We start from the raw sequence: 10,643 nt of genomic DNA, 5'->3' as shown, positions 1-10,643 counted from the left end.
CACTGCCAGTCATTCATTAATTGTCATCTGTATTGGCCTGGCATGGGCAAGGCAGCTTCTGCGTATACCACTGAATGCTTTCTGGTCCGCTACAAGGTTTCAGCTGCTGCTACTCAGTTGATAGATTGTGTGTTACCTCAGTGTACTGCAGGTAAAAATGCATAAAACATGCTACATACAGACACCAGTTTATGCTGTATGTAAGGTATTTACACACAACACAGCACGCATATGCACATGATACATACTATTTTCATTTTATATACAGAAATGTTTAAATGACCAGACCACAGCTTCAAATTGTATCCAAAAGCAAAAACACATTTCTACCCATATAACACAGTCATAGTCATGGGTACTCATCTTGAGGCATCTTCTGTGTATCCCACCATGCACATATTTATTATGCAGTTTTAATCCAAATTTCTCCCTGTTCTAGTAGCTATATTTATCTGACATCTGATAGTTTGACTACAATAAACTATTTCTAGCTTATTGTCTTCTCTGCAACACCACAAAGCCAACCTCTTGCTCAATGATACTGTTTCATAACCACGGGTCTTCTCCTGTAGTGCTAAGTCTGCAAGGTTTTCCAGGACATTGGCATGGAGCTGTCACCTCTCTGGGCTACACCTGGACTAGGACCTAGTGGCTTTGTCTGTGACATTAACAAGCCTCATGGTTCACATGCAATACCCCATAACAGGGCAGTTTCTCTCTCTTTAGGTCCTTTGCCTCATGAATATATGTGGTTATTTTGTTCAGAGCTTTCCAGTCCCTTCAGGTTGGTACCCATCAGTCTCCATAAGTCCCTACGCGATCTGAGGTTTTAGGGGAGGTTTTCACTCCCAAATTTCCATCATCAGGTTCACTTACCTGAAGTTCTGTGTTCTTTCAGCCATTATCTTCCCACGAAAAGATATAAGACTGAAGATAGCTGGTGAGGACCTTATATAGTGTTTAACTCAACACACAGCGGAAATTTGTCTTTTGTTGCCCAATCAGATTTGTGTCAAAACCAAATGACATTTTAAGACCCACCTTTCTTTCCTTCCGTAGAGTAAGGATGAGAGAAACAGAGACACACAGAGAGAGAAAATATGTATTTGGATTTCCCAAAAAAGGGGAAATGACTGCTAAATATATGACTAAATTTCCCTTTTTCTGACGAACGGTAGTTTGCATACACTCATGTCTTCACATGACTATTTCACGCTCTACCTCAAATAAAAATTTCTCATGGGTAACAAAAGGTGTCCTGCAGCACAGTCAGCAACTGAATAATTGCAATCTTCACAGAATGTGGTTTACCAAGTCCTTCATGGACAATATAAATCTTTTGTGATTTCCCGGATCGCTTGTGAATCACAAATGGGTGGATTCCTCTTTCCTTCCATAAGATCCATCTCAGTGTCACAGTTTACAGTAAGGCTCTCTTTTCAATGGAAGGTAAAGAATGAACAGATATAAGAAGATGATGGTGTCCAGGCTCATAAGCAGAAGAGGTAAGAAATAGGTTATAAACTGTGGCAGTGTTGGCTTCTGCCTGGTTAGAGGGAAATCAGTTCAGTCTGGAACTGGCTCACAAGCCAATTTTTCCTGTGCCTTGTCCTGACATGTGATGTTTCTGCATTTCTTACAGCCTCTTGATCCCTCAGGGAGCAGTTGCCATGCACTGCCTGATTGCTAGCCCAGGAAAGCAGTGTGGCGGCCAGCTGACCTGCCAGAGCTGGAGTCAGCACAGAAGTCCGTGCTAGCAATCCTCAGTACAATACTCTCCCCTCCCCAGATTTCGTAAACCTCATCTGAGCAGGCCTGGTCTGGAGCACTGGGGTCCTAGCCTAAGGCTCAGGCTTTGTGATCCTCCCACTAACCAAATAATGACTGAGTAACAAAAACAACATAGCTGTTTATCACAGTAGGCATGTAAGAACCATTTACTACAATCTTCGGGGATGTGTCATATGCTTGGGTTGCACATATTCTTTTGTGCAGGCAATATCCACCACGTTACAGGAACTTCAGTAAATTAAAAAAAAGAAAAAAAAAAGAAAAAAAAAATCATGAAGCCCCATATTTCAGTCTTTAACAATCTTTACAGTTTCTATATCCTGATTAAGACAGTAATTGTAAGGGTTTCTATAGCTATGAGCCCCGCACATGGCTACCCGGTTTTTCTTAAGCAACCCTGTTATCCATGAACTTGAAAGGCTGATAATGTAACTAAAATTAGGTACTGCCCTGTGGTGCTCCATCTTCTTGGTGAAAAGAAAGCACTCATCTATCTCCATTGAGGCTACACTCACAGATTTAGCCCAGAAAGCAAATCGTATCCTGGGCTGCATCAAAAGAAGCGTGGCCAGCAGGTCAAGAGAGGTGATTCTGTCCCTCTAGTCTGCTCTCGTGAGATCCCACCTGGAGTACTGAGTCCAGTTCTGGAACCCCCAACATAAGAAGGATGTTGACCTGTTGGAGAGAGTCCAGAGGAGGGCCACAAAGATGATCAGAGGGCTGGAGCACCTCTCCTATGAGGACAGGCTGAGAGACTTGAGGTTGTTCAGCCTGGAAAAGAGAAGGCTCCAGGGAGACCTTATAGTAGCCTTCCAGTACCTGAAGGGGTCCTACAGGAGAGATGAGGAGAAACTTTTTAGCAGGGCCTGTTGTGACAGGATGAGGGGTAATGGTTTTAAACTACAAGAGTGTAGATTTAGACTAGACGCAAGAAAAGAAATTTTACAATGAGGGTGGTGAAATACTGGAACAGGTCGCCCAGAGAGGTGGTGGATGCCCCATCCCCGGAAACATTCCAGGCCAGGCTGGACGGGGCTCTGAGCAACCTGATCTAGTTGGAGATGTCCCTGCTTCTTGCAGGGGGGCTGGACCTTTAAGGTTTAAAGCCTTTAAAGGTTCCTTCCAACCCAGTCCATTCTATAACTCTATGATTTGGGCTACAAAACCACTGATCTTGCTTTTTGGAGACCCTGAACTTCATTCTTCATTACCCAGAAAATGTCCTGATCACATGCACCAGTACCAGGACTTTAAGTTAAAATAGTATATCTGGAGGCACAGAAGTCTAGTTTAAAATAAGTCTGGAAGAAATTAAAGACAGAAGAAGTATTTTTTTAGGAGCTATATGCTGAGAAGGCCATGCCACTTTGTGGTCAGTTATTACTGAGTATTTATAAACAGAAATACGCAAGTCTAGCAGCTATATATAGAGAGAGACTCTTTTAGGGAAGCTGGTGTCATTCTGTGGTTTCACTGTGCTGATGATTCATTTAGACAGCTCAAGATGGTGGAGCATAGCTGTGAAATTCCTAATTTGAAGACCAGGCTATTCCCCATATGTCTCACCCGTTGCTCATCTCACTAGAACGCTATTTCCCGCACCAGGGCTACACGCAAATGTGCCTTGTCACATTTGCTCTCCTAGGATGTGCCAATAAAATAACCAAAATCTCACGGAATATTTAGTGTTCTGGCAGTTCCTCAGGTACTTAATGCCTTCTTTGCCTCAGTCTTTAACAATAAGACCAGTTATCCCCGGGGTGCTCAGCACCCTGAGCTGAAAGACAGGGATGGAGAGCAGAATGAACCCCCACAATCCAGAAGGAAGCAGTTATCAACCTGCTACAACACCCGGACATGCACAAGCCATAGGGGCTGGATGGGATACAACCGAGGGAGCTGGCAGAGGAGCTTGCTAAGCCCCTCTCCATCATTTATCAGCAGTCGTGGTTAACAGGGGAGGTCCTCCCAGATGACTGGAGGGTTGCCAGTGTAACGCCCATCTACAAGAAGGGCTGAAAGCAAGATCCGGGGAACTACAGGCCTGTCAGCCTGACCTTGGTGCTGGGGAAGATTATGCACCGGTTCATCTTGAGTGCGCTCACTTGGTACGTGCAGGACAACCAGGGGATCAGGCACAGCCAGCATGGGTTCATGAAAGGCAGGTCCTGTTTGACCAATCTGATCAGCTCCTATGACCAGGTGACCCACCTAGTGGGTGGCATGAAGTCTATGGATGTGATCTACCTGGACTTCAGCAAGGCCTTTGATACCATCTCCCACAGCATTCTCCTAGAGAAGCTGGCGACTCAGGGCTTGGATAGATGTACTCCCTGATGGGTTAAAAACTGACTGGATAGCCAAGTCCAGGGAGTTGTGCTGAATGGAGTGAAATCCAGTTGGTGGCCGGTCACAAGCGGTGTTCCCCAGGGCTCAGTTTTGGGGCCAGTCTTGTTTAATATCTTTATCAATGATCTGGATGAGGGGATTGAGTGGTGCCTCAGTAAGTTTGCAGATGACACCAAACCAGGTGGGTAGGAAGGCTCTGCAGAGGGATCTGGACAGGCTGGACGGATGGGCTGAGGTAAAGTGTATGAGGTTCCACAAGGACAAGTGCCAGGTCCTGCACTTGGGTCAAAACAACCCCATGCAATGCTACAGGTTTGGGTAAGAGTGGCTGGAAAGCTGCCCGGAGGAAAGGGGCCTGAGGGTGCTGGTAGACGGTTGGCTGAACATGAGCCAGCAGTGTGCCCAGGTGGCCAAGGCCAACAGCATCCTGGCTTGTATCAGGAACAGTGTGGCCAGCAGGAGTAGGGAAGTGATTGTGCCCCTGTATTCGGCACTGGTGAGGTTGCACCTCGAATACTGTGTTCCGTTTTGGACCCCTCAGTACAAGAAGGTTGTTGAGTTGCTGGAGCACATCCAGAGAAGGGCAACAAAGCTGGTGAAGGGTCTGGAGCACAAGTCTTATGAGAAACGACTGAAGGAACTGGGATTGTTTAGTCTAGAGAAGAGAAGGCTGACAGGAGACCTCATCACCGTGTACAACTACCTGAAAGGAAGTTTTAGGGAGAGGGGTGTTGGTCTCTTCTCCCAGGTAACTTGTGATAGGACAAGAGGAAATGGCCTCAAGTTGTGCCACAGGAGGTTTAGATTGGATATTAGGAAACATTTATTTACTGAGTGTTCAGCTGCTGGAACAGGCTGCCCAAGCAGGTGGTGGAGTCACCATCCCTGGAGGTGTTGAAAGAATGTGTAGACATGGCACTCCAGGACGTGATTCAGTGGACATTGTGGTATTAGGCTGATGGTTGGACTTGATGATCTTGGAGGTCTTTTCCAACCTTAAGGATTCTATGATTCAAAAGGCCTCCACAAGCAAGGTGTGTCTGTTCATTATCCCCTGTTCATGGAAGGGGAAATGGAAATTCAGGCATTATGGAGTGAGGATAAGACCATTTCTATAAGGGACAGTTAAGGTGTCAGCTTCTTCTACAGACTCCCAGGTTCTGCTGTCTGTCCTGGAGGAACTCATCCAAGTGTCTCTGTGGCTGATGTTGTCAGGAACTGCACTGACATGGAGCTTGCCATTTATTGTGTTAGTCAGTTTGGCTAGGCTAGCTTCATGCAATCAAAAATAGGAGATAATTTCTCTAGTTCTCATAAGAATAAGGTGGCGAGCATTAAGAAATATTGAATGTTGAAAGCTGACTGGCAAGCAGATGCAAAGTAAACCACAACTATTAAACCAACACATGTTTTGAGGCTTATTGATATGGGAAAATCTGCTTTTAATAATATATTATGTCCTTGTGCACAGTTCCCAGATGGGCTCTTGGGAAGTACAGAGATGGAGAGGGAAGAGAAAAGCTATCCAACTCTGAGAATCACCAAATAGATGGGACAGAAAGGCTAAACAGAGAAATTATCCCAATGCACAACAGATGCCAAGAATACAGGAATTTGCATGCTTACCCAGAGGAATAAGTGCTGTCATACATCAGTTGTAAAAGACTGACTGGGAGAAACAGGAGGAGATGGGCCAAGAGACATACACTTTGTGATGAGGGGTACTCGTTTGGCCAAAGCAGCAACAGCTTAGTTACAGATTGCCTCCCTGCTATAGGCTCCTGGGATGTCCACAGGCCCTTTCACTTCAAAAGAAACCAGGCAGGCCGTGAAGAGTAATTACACTGTCAAGAGCTGGAAGGGACAGAGAGGAGGAGACCCTCGTTGTAGAAGTCAACAGGCTGCAAGGGACAAAGTATTGGCTAGAAAGGCCCAGAGCCAGCAGCAATGAGGCCAGAAGTACTTAAAGCAACAAGAAGTACCTCATCTGCCCTCACCACTAATGGCATTTGGGTTGACCAAGGGGATTCTCTCTGCATCTGTAATCCATGATGAAAACATCACATCCATGTTTGCAATACCTGTCGGAGACATGGGGAGGTCTTTATCTTGCCCACTAGTGCTGCACACAGCTACCAGCAGCAGATTAAATTGTCTGTACACAGACACACAGTCATAGACTGGTGAAACAAATAAATTACTTCCAAAAAAGTGGGTGTTGTAGTTTAGCCCCGCTCAGCACCACGCTATGCAGTCTCTCACTCATTGCCCCAGCCCTCTGAGAGAATAGGGATAATATAAGAAAAAAGGCTTGAGGTTTGAGATAAGGAGAGAGATAAATCCTTTAAGTTACTGTTACAGGCAAAACAGACTCGACTTGGGGAAAACTATTTATTTATTGCTAATACCAAAGCAGGATAACGAGAAAGAGATCAAAGTACCCTCCCCACACTGTTCTCTCTTCCCAGGCTTAACTTTATGTTCCATTATCTCTACCTCCTTCCCACCCCCCGAGCAGCAGAGGTGGGAAGAGGGAATGGGGGTTATGGTCAGTTCTTCCCATGTCTCTTTGCGCCGCTCCTTCCTACTGAGGGGAAGAACTCCTCACATTCCTCCCCTGCTCCATCGTGGGGTCCCTCCCACAGGCTACAGTCCTTTGTGAACTGCTCCAGCGTGGGTCATTTTTCCACAGGGTGCAGTCCCTCCAGAATGGCTGTCCCAGCGCACGCGCTCCATGGGCCACAGCCTCCTTCAGGCATCCACCTGCCCCGGCGTGGGGTCCTCCACGGGCTGCAGGTGGATCTCTGCCCCTCCGTGGACTTCCATGGGCTGCAGGGGGACAACCTGCTGCACCATGGGCTGCACCACAGGCTGCAGGGGAATCTTGTCTGGAGCAACTTTACTCCTCCCCCTCCTTCTGAACTGACCTGGTGTCTGCAGCCGTTCCTCTCACAATAAATTCTTCATAGTCAGGCTCAGGCAGATGCATCTCAGGTTCTCTTCACATCTCCTCTCTCCACTTCTCTGGCCTGGCCTGGGCCAAGTCAGGCCCAGACGGCTGCCTGGTGGGAGGGCAGAGGGTGAGGGCTGCAAGGCCCAGAAGGCTCGCACCTCCCCCTCTCTGCCCATGCTTCAATTTCTTCACATCTTCTTCTTTTTTTTTTTTTTATTATTTTTCCCCTTCTTAAATACGTTATTGCAGAGGCGTTATCAGGGAACACTCTGCCACAAATTGGCTCGGCCCTGGCAAGCGACAGGACTGCCCTAGGCCCAGCCAAGTCCACCAGACAGAGGGGAAACTTCCAGCAGCTTCTTGCAGAAGCTGCCACCGGAGCCATCCCTCACTAAACAAAACCACCACAGTGGGATTTGCTGACTTTTTATTTAAGGGGGAAAACCATCCTTGGGCGCAGTCTGTATGGCACATGATGCAATGTGGACAAGCAGTGAAGGAGGATTGTTGCAAAGTTGAGTTTGTTGAAAGTTGTAGAGGCTAAGTGGTCTCTCTGCCCCTGTATCCTGAACTGAAGAGGGTAATCTAAATTGCTAAATACTGACAGTCTCATCATTACCACATCCAAATGCCTCTCTAAAATGACAATAAATGTGGGAAAAAAAAAAATCTTACTGCCCTTCCTTCTCCCATGGATAAAATTATTTATCAGTATGCTGAATTTTGTTCATGGTATGTCAAACAGATCAATCAGCCTCAGATGCTGATAATTACATGCTGCAAGTGAAATCAGTTGGGTCACTGCTGAAATGCAAGCACAGATGCATGTGTACTTCTTTGTAGATCTGCAGATGATGACTGACAAGGCAGGTGGACCACAACTTTCAGCTCAGCTCGAGCTCTTCCCCAAGCTACCAGCCACCCCCAATGCTCGGACCCCCAAAGCCTACAGCACACATTATCGACCACGCCCCAGTGCAAGGCTTCAAGCTAAGCTGCAGACACCATCACGGTTACTCACCGTGTCAGGGCTGACCAGTAGGGCTGACTGGGACCTAACAATGCTGAGGAGAACAACGAGCAGACATTTCCCACGGCTATGGCATCTTCTCAGACCACAGGCAGTGAGTCAGTAGGGGCACTAGAAAAAAGCAAACCTGAGATTGCTGAGTAGCTTTCTTTTTCCTTCCACTTCCAAAATCTCAGTGTTTGCTTGCAATCACAATCAGTCTTTTTATTTATGAAGCAATATAATGTGCTCTGTGGTCTTGCAAGTGAAAAGTGTAGAAGGGTTTAGAAACACAGCAGCAATTATGAAAAGCTCATGTTAAGAGTAGACAGAGGAGGAACTGTGTCCAATTGAGGAGCAAGAAGTCACACGGAGGTACGTGAGCCAGAACAACAGGGAAACATAAGATTTCTAAATCAGTTATGGTGCTTGGTTTAAGCAGCCAGGAAATTCCAGAAGCAGAGAGAAAAACAGATGACAAAGATTTTTGTTCATGATTGCCTTTTTGTTAGCTGAACTTATATTTAATTCATAAAAAGTAACTTCATAGCTATGAAAAACAGTGACAAATATATGTCCTATGATTAGGGAAAAATTGAGCTAGTATGGATCATACATTACTGTAGGTGTCCTGGGAGTGTAATATTAACCATTCATCTTCTATTACTTGTCCCTGAATTAAATCTTTGTCTCACAAAGAAGGTGAAGTCATTTATTGAATGCAGGCAGTAAATCTTCTCTATTATCTTAGTTTTAATGTCCTTCTGACATACAAGAGTATTTAAGACAGTTGTTTTAAGAAGCAGGAGTATGAAATACACTTAATAGATACAGTTATGCAAGACATTGCTTTCCTACTCCACTACCAAGACGCGTAACTCGTTATCACAGAAGTTGTGGAGGTCACAGTGCATGACATATAAAAGTGCAGATAGTATAGAAATAAAGACACAAAAGTTTCAGTTGTACTTGGCATTCTTCCTTAATACTTGTCCTGTGGTTAGTGTCACAATGGTCAGCAATTCTGACTGGCATCAAGAGTTGCTTGAGAAAAAGAGACAAGATGATAGACTTTTTTTGGATCAGTGATATAATGGAAGAGGGGGTTACAAATAAATAAACAACAAATAAATAGATGCAACAGATACTGCTTCTCAATGGAGGAAAAAAAGCCAGTATATTTGAAAACAGGCATTAGGAGAAATCAAGTCAGTTCAGAAGAGAAGGAGCCAATACCAATATCACAATTTTCTTCCTAAAGAATCAATGCAAGAGCAACCCAAAATGATCCTGCAAGATCACATTTGCTTGCAATAAAGATGAGATAGGTTTAGTCTTTCTTTTTATCTTCTACTTGTCTGTTCCATTGGTGCACGTACACTGTGAAGCACTGAAGACAGTAAGATTTTGTACTATTCATTAATGTTAATGAACACACTTGTCTGAATAAAAACTGTTACCAACAGCTGAGCTTGGAGGGTTCTGTTGTATTCATAACAGCCGACCACATAACAGAAGTACAAATACACATGGGACAGCAAAAAGTAATGGTAGGAGGATTTCGGGCTTCAAATGCAGTGAGCTAAGCCCTTCTCCAGCACATGATGTTCTGTACCAGCTGAAAAGGGAACTCCTTATTTCAGCAACTGGTTTTTAAAGACTTTGAGGATTTTACATGTAATGGGAAGTCTTGACAATATTTAATGTTATTTGTTTAAATCATTGTTATCAATTCTGTTTTGAAAAGAAAAAGAAGGGATTTTAACAACAATATTGTTTTACTACACAAATTTTCCTTAATCATGAGCTGGAAGAGTGTTCAGTCAGACTTAATCAATTGGAAGTAGGGAGAACCCAACATAAGGGTTTACCATTTACAGGAAAATTCGGGTAATTTCAATAAGAGATTGTGAGAAAGTGGTGGGGTTTTTTCTTCAAAATGTCCCTGGATTGAGATCTTCCTTTCCAACAAAACTATCTCTGTTGGTCCTTCTGGCTGTAGCTTCCAGGATCTGTTATCTCAGGGGCATTGATTTCACCAGGGACCCAGCAGACCCCTGCACTTACTTTCAGGTCAGCTCATCAAACTTGATCTTCTCATAAGTGCTGAGCCATTCCCCTTGTCTTCACAGAAAGCTGAAAAATATCAGGAACTTTGTAAGTTACTATTTTGATTAATGTACACATTCTTGTGAGTAGACTTCCCAGGGAGAGTGGTTTCGGCAGGATGTATGCATAATTGATACGGCTCTTGGCTTGATAGCATTGTTATGGGAAGAAAAGAAAAAAAAAATGAGGAACTGAAGTTAACCATGTGATACCATAATGATATGGCAGCACTATTTGGAAGCTTTAACCATCATTGGCTCCCTTGAAGTTGCAACTGGCTAGCTCTGCACAGCAAGGACATGGCACTCAGCACTAGGGCATCTTGCTGCTCCTCAGTGGTTCAGAACTGCTGCCCGCTTCACGTTGTGTTTATGAAACTGGCCTGAGATGGGTTGTAATTATGTCCCATGCAGAAGGCACAGAATATTTTGC

The sequence above is a fragment of the Chlamydotis macqueenii genome, chromosome 1 (assembly GCF_036417535.1).
Source record: "Chlamydotis macqueenii isolate bChlMac1 chromosome 1, bChlMac1.mat, whole genome shotgun sequence".
NCBI classification, from domain to species: domain Eukaryota; kingdom Metazoa; phylum Chordata; class Aves; order Otidiformes; family Otididae; genus Chlamydotis; species Chlamydotis macqueenii.
This window is presented reverse-complemented; position numbering follows the sequence as displayed.